General features: G+C 40.5%; 1 protein-coding gene and 1 pseudogene across 7 annotated transcripts in view; one reads left to right on the forward strand and one right to left on the reverse strand.

The window, feature by feature from the left end:
- The window catches only part of CCNY (cyclin Y), a 335063-nt gene that overhangs the window by 138860 nt on the left and 180143 nt on the right, over positions 1 to 16060 (forward strand). The window lies entirely within an intron of this gene.
- LOC144313616 (EP300-interacting inhibitor of differentiation 1-like) lies at positions 2533 to 3108 on the reverse strand (annotated as a pseudogene).

The raw sequence follows: 16060 nt of genomic DNA on the forward strand, positions 1-16060 counted from the left end.
TGTAAAGGTGTCAGCAGATTTACTCCCCCTGGCATTTACACCAATACTGCAGCCATCGACATAGTGAAAAGGAAAAAAAAAGTCTTAGTATTGCAATGCAAATAGTTTTGACCTTGCAGAACCCCTGAACGTTTCTTGGGGACCTTTAGGGATCCAGAGACCACATTTTGAGAACTGCTGGACTAGCACATAATAGATGTTAAATATATATATCCAACTGATATTATTGTCTTGTATTATTTATGTTTGTTGTCTTTGATCCATGCTCTTCTCTTTCATCCCTAGTACTGGACATAGTGTCCCAGGGGGGATATGGGCATTGATAAATATGAGATTAATACATGAACTCCTGTGGGCTAGGATTGGAAGGAGGGCATGTTAAATAGCTACCTGTTGTGCTGGATGCTAAGGTGCAAGAGAGGCTGCTTTATTGAATGTATAGATCACCAGTTGGTGGTTTCTTGATAACTTTGATATTGAAGGACATGAAGTAACTGAAGAATTTGCATATTTGACTTCTGGCTGTTTTCCTACCTGCAAGGGTTTTTTCCTTAGAGATTTTATTTATTTCAGAGTGCAAGAGAGCAGGGGTGGGGAAGGAGTGAGGGAGGAGTTAAAGGGAGATGGACAAGCTTCTGTGCTGAACGCAGAGCTTGATGTGGGGCTCCTATGACCCTTAGATCATGAGCTGAACCAAAATCTAAGAGTCAGTGCTTAACTGACTGAGCCACCCAAGCAGCCCCTGTCAGGAGTTCTTGTGAGTGATGTTTGAGCTTATGAAGATGTCTGAGGCAGACAGAGTGCAATTTCCAACCGTCAGCTCTTTCCAAGAGTTGGCTCCCCTGTCCATTTGGATGAGTAGACGGAATGCAGATGCTAGCGCAGTACAGGTCCTGGCTGATTTCTGTACAGTGTTGCAGTGGAGCAGCTGAGAGGGGAGGAGGTTGAGTAGCGTTGGCCTGAACATAGCATGTGCCTTAGCTGGGACAGGTTTCACCTGGGTCCATTTTACATTAAGACCTGGGGATTCCTGGGTGGCTCAGCGGTTAAGTGCCTGCCTTCAGCCCAGGGCATGATCCTGGAGACCCAGGATCAAATCACATGTCAGGCTCACTGCATGGAGCCTGCTTCTCCCTCTGCCTATGTCTCTGCCTCTCTCTCTCTCTCTCTCTCATGAATAAATAAATAAAATCTTAAAAAAAAAAAAAAAAAAAAAAAAGACCTGACTTCTGAGAAGGTCAGAAGCTCTTGAAACAGTGTTTTTTCTTTATTTGTTGACAAAATGTTCCTGAGTACTCTTTTAAGTTACCTTAAAGAGTTGGAAGGGTTCCCCCCCAGAACAAGAAATTTTATTATCCCAAATGCTGGTGCATAACCAATGACAAGCTTTATTAGAGGAGGAGACAGAGGGAAACTTCAGATACTGAGGTGGATTTCTGGGCAAGTTTTAAAACTTTAATTGTTCAGTCCTTTTACTTGACATTTTCACTTTAACAGTTTTTATATTATGAAATTCAACCAAAGTCCTTCACCTGTAAGTTAAATGAAAAACAGAGAGCAAGTAAAACAACTTCTCTAGTATGTAAGAGTATCAGAAATAGTTTGTTCTTTCACATATATTTCAATGTCTAACTTTGAAACTACGGACGTCTTAATTTTTGAATTTTAAAAATGATAAGACAAATTTTCTTGAATTATAGATCATAGTAGCTTTATAAATGATCAAGATACACATACAAACAAAATTTCAGATGCTCTTGAAAACACATTTTGAGATATATCACACATGATATATATTTCTTCTTGGGTTTATCTTTTTGGGATAGTGAAGAATACCCAATTTATTTTACACTAAAGATTTAGCCTTTGAACACTGGCTTGGACAGACCACAAAGTGGAACCGTCAGAGTTCTCTTAGTAGGCTTTCAGTCCAAATGATTCAGACATTTGGTGTCCTAAATTGGATATTACTACTTTTTCTCATGTAATTGGTATCAGTGGGGGTCTTGTACTGGCAGTTTGGCTTGTTTATAACTTATTCTTGCAAAACCATTCCTTATAGTGAAATATGAAAGGTATTTTCCCCAATGCAAGGAAAATAATTGGGATCAGTAACAAAGTCTTAAGCCGCAGGTGTTTCAGGAACATTCTTGAAAACAGATTTCCACAGTCCTAATATGTTTCTTATTCATTCTTTTTCATAACTGTGCAGTCACTGCCCTATTCTGTTCTGCACAACAACAAAATTTTCTTTTTCTTTTTTTTTTTTTAAAGATTTTATTTATTTATTCATGAGAATGCACAGGGAGGAGAGAGAGACAGAGGCAGAGGGAGAAGCAGGCTTCATGCAGGGAGCCTGACGTGGGACTCAATCCAGGGTCTCCAGGATCACACCCTGGGCTGCAGGCGGCACTAAGCCGCTGAGCCACCAGGGCCGCCCCCAAAATTTTCTTTGAAGATCAACTTTTTTCCTTGGCACCGTTACTATCTATCTGGAATGAGCCCATAAGATAGTAGAATGTTGCATCCTCGAGTAGCTTCCTCCTCTTTTAACAGCATTTAATTACTCTCTGTCAATAATCTCATCACAGCTGAGTTCTTTGGTTAGACGATTGACAACCATAAGTGAAAAAAGCTCTTCGATAAAAGCCAACTGATCAAACGGGGTCTTCTCATAATGCATTTGAAACCCGCCATCTAGGGCTGCTTCTCTTGCTCTGGATGTTCTCAGAAACATCTTGTTGGCTTCTTCCAGGACCGCTGATACTCTGTAGCCGGCACCACTTAGTTGCTCCTCTTCCAGATAATCATAGTCATCCTCGCTCTTGAAGTCAGGGCTGGCGAGCTGGCCTGGCTGCTCCCCAGGGCGGTGAGCAAGGCCTCTGTCCCCCTGCGGCTCCGCCATTGGCAGGGCCGCCTCCTCCTCCATTGGGCCTTCCTTCTCCAGCTGTGGCTGGGGCCTGTGGCGGGAGGGGTTCGGGGATGGCTCCCGGCTACCGCCACCTACCTCCATCTACGGAAGGTCACCCTCGCTGGGCATCACATCCATCTGCAGGTCATTGCTCTCTTCATACATCTCGGACAGCTCGTTCATTTCCGACATTGTATTAGCGGTCCAAACTGTCTTGGCAGGGTTTTTGTGTATACTTCATCCCAACCATGCTATTTGGATAACTAACCTGGAGGTGACTGTTGTCGTATTGAGATTTTTCAAAATGGACATCTACTTGGCTTTTGAGCTTTTCCTTACTACAGATCTTGTTTTAAGTGGAGGACGTTGCTTTCCTTTGTAAGTAGATTCTCTGTGATGTGACTAAAGTAACTCCAAAGGGCTTAGGGGTTGGAAGGGGACCTTAGATGTTGGCCTTGGTGGCTCTGATAAGATATGTGATCTTCAGTGTTTTACTGTATAAATGAAGAGATTTTGTCTGGTGTTAATCCATATGCTAACCTAGGAACCTAACTTCCTAGAAGGGCTTGCTTGGAGTCCTCTCTGGTTGCTTCTTTTTTTTTTTTTTAATTTTTTTAAAAATTTTTATTTATTTATGATAGTCACAGAGAGAGAGAGAGGCAGAGACACAGTCAGAGGGAGAAGCAGGCTCCATGCACCGGGAGCCCTACGTGGGATTCGATCCCGGGTCTCCAGGATCGCGCCCTGGGCCAAGGATAGGCGCTAAATCGCTGCGCCACCCAGGGATCCCTCTGGTTGCTTCTTATGCTAAGTTGTGTATGTGTTGTGAGAGAGACTTATTAGGAGGGTTTTTTGGTTTTTGTTTTAGTGAACTTGTAGCTCCCTATGAAAGCCTTTGGAGAGAGACAGAAGGGAACCTGGAGGAAACTGGAAGAGCAGAGCTGGGTGCTGGGCAGAGAGCTGGAATGCAGGATGTATTGAGACAGATGGGCTCCCACTTCAGGAAACTATGGTATGTGTAGGCATTGATTGTCAGTGTGATGTCCTACATCCTGACCCTTTGGGTCCCACCATGATCATACTAGTTAGACAAGGAGATGATCTTACTATACTTGTTTTATAGGTGTGGAAAATGAGATTCAGAAATGTTAATCTAAAGGCATGTGGTTAGTCAGTGGTGGAATGGGTACCAGTCCTCAGGCCTCCTGCTTCCTAGTAGATGCTTGCTTGTTTTAATTAGACACTGGAGGAGTTGGTGTGCTAAGTCGCTACCTTAGAGCAGATTTGAAGTCAGGAGTATCAGGAGTATCAGTATCATTTATTTGAGGGAAATGTTGTTGCCACTCTGCAGAGGTCAGAGCGACCCTACCCAGAATTTGGTTCATGTGTCGAAAAACTGATAAGGCCACCTGCATACCAGGAGAGGCTGAGAAAACTCCCACTCACAAAATGAATCTTAGGAGCACGGGGCAGGTGTTGAGTAGGTCGAGAGTGTTGTCTGAGGGCAGGGAAAAGAGATTGTGTAGAGAAGATGAGCTTGGCTGAAGTCTTCCTTGCCTGCCTGGGCTTGGGTGGTTTGAAATTCCTGCTTGTGTCAAAGGAGGGGGCCCTTGCCAGCTTGTCCATAAGTGGGGCAGAAAGGGAAGCAGGGAGGGCTAGGTCTTAAAAACCGTCAGCAGTCAAACATCAGAAGTGGAGCCAGACTGTATTATAGGCAAAGACATCTTTCTCCAGGGACCCAGCAACTAGCAGTTTGATTCTAGGGGAGTGATTGAGTGAGCAGCTGGAAGGACTTTTGGATTTAGCTATGACTATAACTGCATGATCTCAGCTCTGTGTATCCTGTAACTGCACATTTCCTCTCCCATAATAAAGTTAGGCATTTTAGCTGATTTAGAGTGTTAGACTATTGGGAACAAAGTGTAGTGTGTGGGAAAAGAAGAGAAAGTGGTATAGAAAGGCCACAAATGCAGGGATATTGCTTTCTTTTTCTGAGAGCTCTTTCTTGCTTGTCTCTGTCTCCATCCCAGCCCTGTTTTACCTGGGAGGTTGTTAGGAAGTGAGTAAATCTGGGCCAGCAGTCGGTGGAGCCAACTGTCAGAGAATTTGAAACCTCCTTTCACCATACAGGAAGGGGAGCAGTTATACTGTCCCAACAAAGCAGGTTATACAGCACACGAATTAGTAGATTGAGGAGGACTGCTTTGTGATAGTACTTTTTGAACTCAGAAAACTCTTTTATTGGTAGGTTACACATGGAAAGGTGTGTTTTAGAAGCCAATAGGCCATGAATTTAACAACCTACTATATAGTTAAATGTTTGTAATATTGAGGAATTATAATATTAAATGATGTCAAAACATCTGTTAAAATTTGCTTTTACTTTTTCATTGCTTTAGTGGAAAGGAAGGTGCTGCTTTGAGGGTAATTTGGAGGTAGAGAAGAGAGGTTGTGATTTGTCTTTTTCAGAAGGTGACTTCACTGGGGTCATTCAGAAACGGATCATGACTCTTACAATGTTTTCTCAAATGAAATTATATCATTTTCCAAGGTACTGGAATCACCTCGCCCCCGTTTTTGGTCCATCTGAACTATTTCTACTGTCTTTAAAATTTTATATATTGTATGTTGTGTGCATGCAAATAGACATTCCATTCCAGCTTGGTGGAAAGTGTACTTGTTTGGTCGTGTTTTTCCTGGTTTATACTAGATCTCTAAGTTTTGCTGACATTTCACTCATTCATTTGAATAGTCAGGAAATAGAGTTAATTATGAATGCCCATTCTTCCATCTTTTGAATGTAAAATTCCCCCAGAAAGCCTTAGAATCATTAGTGGTATGAATTCATTCAACTTATATAACATTTTTTGGGTATGTGCCTCCCTCAGGATCAATTCTCACCATTGTGCCTTTTACTGGTCTCTCCTCTGCAAAGAATAGAAAGATTCAAAAAAAAAAAAAAAAAAAAAAAAAAAGAGAAAGAAAGAAAGATTCAGGTTATTTCCTAGGCCAGACACCAGTCTTAGATCCTTGGGGCTTAGATCTGGAAGTGCTCATCCCATCTTGGTTTGTGCTTTGTAATGAATGCTTGGAATTAGTCTGACATCCAGTCATTGAACATTTTGTGTAAGGCATCGGTTATGCAGTGATCACTCTGAGAGATGATTGGTAGTCTGAATTTATTTCTGGAATGTCTTGCCTTGCTCCTGATTTGCACCTAGGAATTGAGCCCTCTTTCCAGTCTGGTATATACAATTGGATTTTAAAGTCCAAGGAGACCTTATTTGAGGTCTTTATTTCTCTGGTGTTTTATATATAGGCATACTTTGTTTTACTGCTCTTGCTGTATTATACTTCACAAATAACCGTGTGTGTGTGTGTGTGTGTGCGCGCGCGCGCACGCGGAGGGGGGTTGTTTCTGGTTTTGTTTTACATATGGAAGGTTTATGGCATTCGTGTATTGAGCAGGTCAATTGGTACCTTTTTTCCAACAGCATTTGCTCACATTGTGTCACATTTTGATACTGCTTGCAGTATTTTAGACATTTTCATTATTGTTATATGTGAATTGCTGCAATCTCATTATAAAATTTTATTATTTTTTAAAAAAGTTTTTATTTGTTTATTCATGAGAGACACACAGAGAGAGGCAGAGACATAGGTAGAGGGGAGAAGTAGGCTTCCTATGGGGAGTCTGATGTGGAACTCAATCCTAGGACTCTGGGATCATGACCTGAGCTGAAGGCAGACACTCAGCCACTGAGCCAGGCACCCTGGTGTCCCTCGACTCCAGTTTTGTTTGTTTGTTTTTCTAGACTCCAGTTTTGAAGGAAGTTCTGCTCTGGATCAAATGCTATCAAACAGAATGGCATGCTTGAAAGAAATCATTTGTGAAAGGAAGAGTCAAGAGTGGCAAATTCCATTGTGTTTTTTTTTTTAAGAAATTGTTTCTTATTTAAGAGAGGGCACCCAGCTTTTTAATAGCCATCACTCTGAGCAGTCGGCAGCCATCAACATTGAGACAAGACCTTCTACCAGCAAAGTGTTTGCAATTTGCTGAAAGCTCTGGTGATGGTTAGCATTTTTTAGCAATATTTTAAAATTAAGATACATACAGTGTTATTGCACACTTAATAGACTATAGGACAGTGTAAACATAACTTTTAGTTTTCTTTTTTTAAATTTTATTTTTAAATATTTAAAAAAGATTTTTTTTTTAAATTTTTATTTATTTATGATAGTCACACACAGAGAGAGAGAGAGAAAGAGAGAGGCAGAGACATAGGCAGAGGGAGAAGCAGGCTCCATGCACCGGGAGCCCGATGTGGGACTCGATCCGGGGTCTCCAGGATCGCGCCCTGGGCCAAAGGCAGGCGCTAAACCGCTGCGCCACCCAGGGATCCCAAAAGATTTTATTTATTTATTTGAGAGCGAACTTGCCCATGAGAGAGCGCAGGTGGGGGAGGGGCAGAGGGCTTGGGAATCTGAAGCTGACTCCCCGTGGAGCCCAAAGTGGAGGGAGCTTAGTACAACTGCAAGATCATGACCTGAGCCTAAACCAAGAGTTGGATGCTTAACCAAATGAGCCAGCCAAGCACCCCATTTTTTTTTAATTTTAAACATAACTATTATATACATTGGGAAGCCAAAAAATTAATTTGATTTGCTTTATTGTAATGCTCTGGAGTTGAACCCACAATATCTCCGAGGTATGCCTCTATGAAGAACATTAAGATAATAACTAAGTTCAGACATTTTGAAAAATTAAAAAAAACACAAAATTAAAGGTAATAGTGTAATGATCCCTATAAATTCATCACCTAGATTCACTAATTTCAAGATACTGCCCAGGTGCAGCTAACTCTTCTGTATAGAGCACTTAACTGTGCTGTCCTTTTATTACCTTCAACAGCCCCATAGGGCAGATAGTATTATATCTCCATTTTGAAGATATGAAAGTTGAAAGGCCCAGAAAGATTAAGTAACTTACCCAGGGTTACACAGAAGCCAGCATTCAAAGCCTGTTTCCTAACTCTGAATTGCCTGAAGAAGTTTCATGGCTTGTCTGACATACGTGGTAAGCTGGAATTGGACTTGAGATAGGACCGGGAGATCTATTTCATCATTTCCTTTATGATGATTTTCTTGTGATTTTTTTTCTTTCCATTAGTCTTTTGTAGCCAACTGCTTTTGGACTTGAAGCTTTTGAGTACCATTTTAACCATGTTAAACAGACTGTATTGTCCCAAGGATTGGGTGGTGATAAGGAATGCATTATTTGTAGAGGATTTAATAACAATAAAAACCATCCAAAAAGTTTGTCTGCAAAGTCAAACAGTCCAGAATTGCTTCTGCAGTTCTAAATAGTCAGTTGTAACATATTCCTTGTCTAAAATCTTTTGTTGGTGAGTATTCTAAATAATTGCTATGGTAACTTGAGTTTTAATAATATATATGTAAGCTTCAAATGAGCACTTTTTGATTATCCTTTGATAGATACTATATACTATATAGAACTCGAATCAGAGACTCTTAATTATACAGTTGGCCCCCAACACTGGGTACCCAGGTACATGCATTCATTTTCAGAGATTTTTAAGAGTTTAAAATTGTTCAAGCTTGCCTCAGACTTTTTTTTTTTGTGCATTTAACCCCTGTGGTTGCTGCATTTTTCTGGGTTTAAACAATAGATTTGAAGTAAACAATGATAGTATTATTGAGGTTTAATAACCTCAATATTATTGATCACTTGGAGTTTTTGTTTCTGCTTAAAAATTAAAACAGTGACACAGTGCAAACCTCAAGGTATAATATTTTTGTTTAGTTAAGTGCCAATTTTAGTTCATACAGTAAATATTTTGCTATGTTTGCATAATATGTGTTGAAATTTGTCATTTTTAAATTTTAGTTTAATTTTTTTTTGACTAGTTTAATTTTTTAAAATATTTTATTGGGAGAGAGAACACAAGAGCACAAGCAGGGGGAGTGGCAGATGGAGAGGGAGAAGCATGCTCTGCTGAGCAGAGCTTGATGTAGGGCTCAATCTCAGGACCCTGAGATCATGACCTGAGCTGAAGGCAGATGCTTAATTGACTGAACTACCCAGGCGCCCTGTGAATTTTATCATTTTAAAATTGATTGTTTTGTGGCACCTGGGTGGCTCAGTTGGTGAAACATTTGACATTGGTTCAGGTCATGATCTCAGGGTCCTGGGATGGAGCCCTGTGTGGGGCTCTGTGCTCAGGGGGTAGTCTGCTTGACCTTCTCCCCCTCCCTCTGCTTGTGCTGTTTCTTAAATAGGTAAATAAAATCTTTCAAAAAATGTTTTAATACTAAAGAACAAATCAAAATATACATAACTATTATGGAAAATAATTTTTTCATATGAAGAAAGTGTTAAAAAATGATCTTTCCCAGGTGTTGAATTAACTAAGTATGCCATTGTTGGCAGAATGCTTTTTCTATGATTCATTTTTAAGAGAACAGATTGAGGGCAGCCCCGGTGCCTCAGCGGTTTAGCGCCGCCTTCAGCCCAGGGTGTGATCCTGGGGACCCATGATTGAGTCCCGTATAGGGCTCCCTGCATGGAGCCTGCTTCTCCCTCTGCCTGTGTCTCTGCTTCTCTCTCTCTCTCTCTCTCTGTGTCTCTCATGAATAAATAAATAAAATCTTAAAAAAAAAAAAGAAAAAGAACAGATTGAGACTCTTTCATACTTCAAACTGGAGCCTTTGGCAGGATAGGAAGAAAGACACAGGCAGTACTTCTCTTGAGCTGTTACTTTGTGCCAGAAATTGCTGGCACTTGGTTACCTTTATCTCACTGTGTCACCTGATGAGCTTCTCTCAGGCCTTTCTTCAGTGTAGACTGACTGTGAGATGGAGCATTGAGAGTGCCAGCAGGGCCTGCTGGGTTTCTCAGTTTGGGAGCTTGTGGAGGAGGAAGGCTGCAGAGGGCAGAGCATGCAGAGGCGGAGTAGCAGCTACTGGGGGAGGCCGGCGGGCCGAGACACTAGTGGTGAGACTTCTGGCTCCTACTTTTGGTTCCTAACCAGTTTTGCCCACATTTGGCGAGGTCAGGAGACATTTTTAGTTGAATAACTGGAGGGGAGGTACTACTAGCATCTAATGGGTAAAAGCAGGGATGCTGCTAAACATCCTATGGTGCACAGGATAGGCTGCCTACCTCTCCGACAGTTTTCCTGCACCAAATGTCAACAGTGCTGAGAGTGAAACTCTCACTTAGGGCAAACTTAAACTTCCTTAGCCTGCTTCCTAGTGTCCTCAAAATGGGCAAGATAATTGTATTTTTCTGCTAAGTTTTTGTGAAAAAACCAGGCACCCCAGTAGACAAAAAGTTTTTAAAACCCAATTGTACTTTGCAACATTAGAACCATCCAATGTAAGATTTGGATGTGTGCTCAGTAAGTGAGAATAGTGGGAGATAATACATTTAAGAGCTCAGTTATTATTGTAATGATTATGATGGACTTAGAAGAAACCCAAAGGATGAAAAAACTGCTGTCGTATTTTCAAGACCAGTACAGGTATTATGCTCTTTACCTCCTCAGGACTCTACGTGGATAATAATGCTTAGAATAGTGACCTTGAATCAAGGAATTGGCTTAGAAACATTTTAAACAAAAAATAGTGTTTCTGACCAAGTGCTAGTTTGTCAGTATTTTTGACTGCTCTGATTTAAGTTAACCGAGATATTCATTTTAAATTTCATGACGTGTCCCTTGAAGATTTTGATCAAGAAATAGGGTAGAGCTTAGGAATCTTCAGTTTTAACAGTAACCCTAGTGATTTTTAAGATTGAGTATGGGAAACAGTCCTTTTGAAAGGTTGGAAAAAAAGGTTCCTTTGTCAAATAACTTTGGGAAACTCTGCCTTAGAGTAAAGCAGATTTCTTTCATAAAGCACTTTGCTAAATGTTTAACATGATAAATAATATGCATTACGAGGTGTGGGAGTAAGAATATATATCAACATTTCCCAAACTTATTTACATATGGAATCCTCTTTGTTTTAAGCACATGGCAGTATGATCCGCAGACAACGCTTTCAGAAACAGTGAATTATAACAACACACTCTTAACAAATTCTAGTTAAAGGGGAGGTTTCCTGTTAGTGTTTTAGGAGGATAGCTACTTGGCTTTGTAATGTCCTGGAAAATAAGCAGATGAGAGTACTGACCCTGCAGTGGAGAGTGACATTGATGCAGATCATGGCTCACTGGAGTAGAACTTGAACCTATATTGATTCCATCTGGGTCTGCATATTTAGGCACTGACATGCCTCCAGGCCAGTCCTGTGCATAGACTTGGCCTAGGGCATTCTCAGCTTGGGTTTGTGGAAGAGTTTTCCATAGCAGACACTTCTGTGAACGTATGATGGCAGTCTGCCCTCTGACAATTTCGTTAGTTCCTTATGTAATGCCTTGGGAGGGCTATCTAATTCCTCCCCTAGATGTACACCCATGTTTGACTCAGAAGTTCCTGCCAGTGCTTGGATGACGGATGAATTCCTTTTCAGCTGCTACTTCAGCTAAGGGCAGTCATCTCTAGGAACTCACATTAGTGGACAAAATCTAATCCAGGGACCTTTGTTCCCAACATATGGATTGAGCTCACCATATATATTACAGTGCTTGTGGCATCAAGATAGAGCAGAGACCCAGGACTGTAACAGTCGTTGACTTGGTGGGAATTGATGGCTCATAATCTGGTTGCTTACGTCTTTTATTATTGTAATTTGAAAGTATTAAATCTGAGTTATACAAATATATGAAATTAAGATTTAGAAAATTATAGATAAAACATACAGGTATAGTTTATAACTTTTAATTGCTATATAGTATTCAAGTGTAGCTTTATACCCTATTTTATCTAGCTATTCTATTTTTTTCTAACTCATTAATACAATGTATTGTCTGTCTCTCAAAGCCAATGCAAATATAGATGCCATGAACATTTTGTCATGTTTCTTTGCATGTTTTTGCAGAATGGATACCAAGAACTGGAAGTATTAGGTCAAAGAGATTTCACATATTTGTAAGATGTCTAAACTTCAGATTAACGCATTATTACTTAATGCTTTTTAACCCTGATTGGCACATGGTGATTAACCAAGAATAGGGAAATGGGAGTAATTGGCTTCCCTGCCCCCTGCAGGCAGAACAGGGGTCTGTTGTCTGCAGAAGATTTAAAAACAGTAAAGCTGACTAAAAGTCAGACTTTTTTTTCTTTTTTTAAACTGCCATGTGCCTGCTATTACAAACAATGTTGATGATATCTCTTCCCTCACCAAATCTTTTGTTGGTCTAGATTCCAGATATTGCCACAGTAAACATGGAGGCTTTTTTTTACTTTAATAAACATTCTGTTTTACATGGAAGTTGTACATTTGGCTCCATATATGTTTGTGTAGCTATACCCATTAGTTGTGAAAGAAGTTCATAATGATTTGTAATCTTGAACTCACTTTGGGCATAATGTATGTCTCCAACCAGTGTGAGCTAAACAGTGGATTGAAATAAACACTGCTAGCATGGTGATTGTAATTCTGTCATTCTTTGAAACCATTGGAATGTTTCTTTGTATTTATTATCTAAAATAGTGAAACAACTTGAGGTGTAGCAAACTTTAGTTCATGCATGAAATATTTTGTCAACAGTTTTCCAAAGTGGAATATATACTCCCATCAGCAAAGCTTGAGAATTTCAGTTGTTCCCCATCCTTAGGTACACTGGATATTACTTTTTAAACATGTGAAATTTAGGGATCCCTGGGTGGCGCAGTGGTTTAGCGCCTGCCTTTGGCCCAGGGCGGATCCTGGAGACCCGGGATCGAATCCCACGTCAGGCTCCCGGTGCATGGAGCCTGCTTCTCCCTCTGCCTGTGTCTCTGCCTCTCTCTCTCTCTCTCTGTGACTATCATAAATAAATAAAAATTAAAAAAAAAACAAACAAAAAAACATGTGAAATTTAGTTTCACTGTGCTCCTCCTAATAGTAGACAAAAGGTTTTGTTTTTTTTTTTTTGAAGATTTATTTAGTTATTTTAGAGAGAGAGAGAAAGCATCTGAGAGAATCCCAAACACACTCCCTGCTGAGCAGGGAGCCCCATGCAGTGCTTGATCTCATAACCCTTAGATCTTGACTTGAGCTGAAATCAAGAGTCAGTCACTGAACCCACTGAACCAACCAGGCACCCCAGTAGACAAAAAGTTTTTAAAACCCAATTTGTACTTTGCAACATTAGAACCATCCAATGTAAGATTTGGATGTGTGCTCAGTAAGTGAGAAAATTGTGTTCCTCTCCTTCTAAGAATAAGTGTTTAGGTATTTTAATTGAAAGTGACAAGTTGAGCTACCTGAAAGAAAAGAGGTTAGCACTACACTGTCAATTTCTGTGAACATTAAGACAGGTGAGTTCTAAACATTATTATGCATTTGTACTAGTGTTCCTCTTGATTTAAGTCTTTTGCTCCTTTGTTTGTTTATATATTTGTTCCAACAATCTGATTAAAATGAGAAGTAGAGGAACAGGATGTGGTTGTGCTTTGGACCTCCAGATGTATAATTCCATTAGCTTGAATTCAGAATTTGTGTCATGTGATCTTGGGATGCTTAACTTGGTATTGGCTGGCTGACAGATTATCCATCACATTCATATTAGCCATACAATTTGTGATTTCTTCTGTTATCTTTGTATTACGGCAGTTTATGGGGCCGTAAGATCCTTACCTTCTCTTAATCTTGGTATTAGAGAAAAGGTAGGACTGGGCTGGAAAGGGATCCCTATTAAAGCACATTAACTTTTACCATCTTGTGGGCCTCTCCTAGGAGAGCATTGTGCAGCTCCTTTAGTGTGTCTGGAGGCTGGAGGAGCTTCTGTAAGAAAACATAAGATAAGAATGGCTGATAGTGATTGTTGGGAGTACCAGGGGAGAGTAGAAATGAAGGGGAAGCTGCTGTAACTGAGAGAACAGTGTGACCCTAAGCTGCAACAAGACTGTTTGCTTAGTGTGGGACAAAGATGGTGGAAAGGGAATGGCTTAAGTTATTAGTCTGTTGATCAGATATGCAAAGTAGGATGTCAGGTGGTAATCCTGAGAAGAGATGAGCAAATAAAGAAAAGAAATCAAGGAAAGGGAGGAGGGAAGTATACATATACACATACACATATTTCTAAAAGCGATTGTATACATTTAGTTCGTTACTTAAAAACTTACTGTGGGCAACTTTTCTAAGTTCAGAAAAGGAGACAAAATTTTGGATTTAGTGTCAGAATAAATTTAGTAGTTAATGTATAGCATGTAGAAGAATTGAGCTTTGTCCTCCTAAGTGAACTCACCATTCCACAAGATGATATTTAAAGCCTCAGATAGTTGATAGACTGTGAACACAGCTGTAGAATTCCATATGCAAGCCTGACTTTCCTGAAAATAACCAAATTAGGTGTGGCCCTTCCTCTCTGGCCTCAGTCCTGCTGAGATTGTGCTCCCTGGAGTCATCTCAAGTGAGCAAACAAATACTGGGCTGGTATCCAGGGGAAGCCGCCCCCTTTGCTTTTTCATGCTCCTTTAGTGTTTCAGAATGGGGCCTGGCAGGTAACTTCACAGCTATTTTTGACTCCTCTGGAGAGCAATTCCAGAGGAATAGACTTTCTCTGGCTCCAGACCAGTGTTTGGAAAATGATTCTGCAGTTTTTCCTGGTATTACATTTAAATGTTGTGCTCCATAGTAGGCTATATTTATGGAGTCTCGGTTGACTGTCTAATAGCAGGCATTTTGGAAAGCGTACGTGGGCATTCGTATACATGCCACGTAAGTGTTCAGTGGCAGTACTGGGAGGATAGTTGTGGCCTTGTATTTGGTGAGTAGTTTGTCTCCCAAATCACAGCTCTTTTGGCTGGTGAGTATCTAAAGGATGTTTTAGGGACAGTTACTGGAGACTTTTTATTTTATTTTATTTATTTATTTATTTATTTATTTATTTATTTATTTATTTATTTATTTATTTATTTATTCATTCATTCAAAAATTTATTTATTCAAAAATTTATTTATTTATTTATTTATTTATTTATTTATTTATTTATTTATGATAGACACAGAGAGAGAGAGAGAGAGGCAGAGACACAGGCAGAGGGAGAAGCAGGCTCCATGCTGGGAGCCCGATGCGGGACTCGATCCCGGGACTCCAGGATCCCGCCCTGGGCCAAAGGCAGGTGCCAAACCGCTGAGCCACCCAGGGACCCCCGACTTTTTATAACATAATGAATGTGTACAACTTGGCATTTGCATTTCTGGATGGAGCTTTAAGGTTTAGTGGCCTTTCTCTTCTTGCTGAGCATGGATGATGAAGTGTTGGTTAAGAATGAGTGATCTCTTTTTGGGTATAAATAATTATATTTCCCAACTGTAGGACTGTTGATTAATTTTCTATTGTTGCCATAACAAATGACTACATACTTTAAAACAATAAAGCTTATTGCTTTGTTTATTGCTTTAAAACAATAGATATGTATTATCCTGCAGTTCTCTACCTCTGAAGTCTGACATGGATATCAGTAGGCTAAAGTCAAGGAGTTGGTAGTTCTTCATGGACTATATCTCTTTAGGGAGATAAAAAGAGGACTAGAAAGGGAGAGAGAGGAGAGGGAGGGAGAGGGAAGGAGACTGGAGAGGAGGCAGAGGGAGAGAGGAAGGGACAGGGAGGAGGAGGGAGGGAAGGACAAGGGGGGCGAGGGAGGGGGAATGAAAGGGAGGGACAGGGAAGGAGGCTGGGGGGGGGGAGGGAGAAGAAGGAGGAGGAGGACAAGAGAAAGAAGAAGAAAAGGGGTACGGAGAAGAATCAGTCCCCTCCTCTATGTTTAGGGCCAGCAACAGGGCATCTTTGAACTTTGCTTCTGTCATCACATCTCTCTCCTTTTCTGCCTCCTCTCTCCACTTTTAAGTGGATGATATTGGGCCCACCAGGTAATGCAGGCTAATTTCCTTGTTTTAAAGTCAGTGGATTAGTAACCTTAATTCCATATGCAATTTTAATTCCTTTTTGTCATGTAAGGTAACATTTACAAGTTTGGGGATTAGGATATGGACATATTTGGGGCCATTATTCTGCCTACCACAGGTTTTTCTGTGT

Source organism: Canis aureus, chromosome 5 (genome assembly GCF_053574225.1).
Source record: "Canis aureus isolate CA01 chromosome 5, VMU_Caureus_v.1.0, whole genome shotgun sequence".
In the NCBI taxonomy this organism is placed as follows: Eukaryota; Metazoa; Chordata; class Mammalia; order Carnivora; family Canidae; genus Canis; species Canis aureus.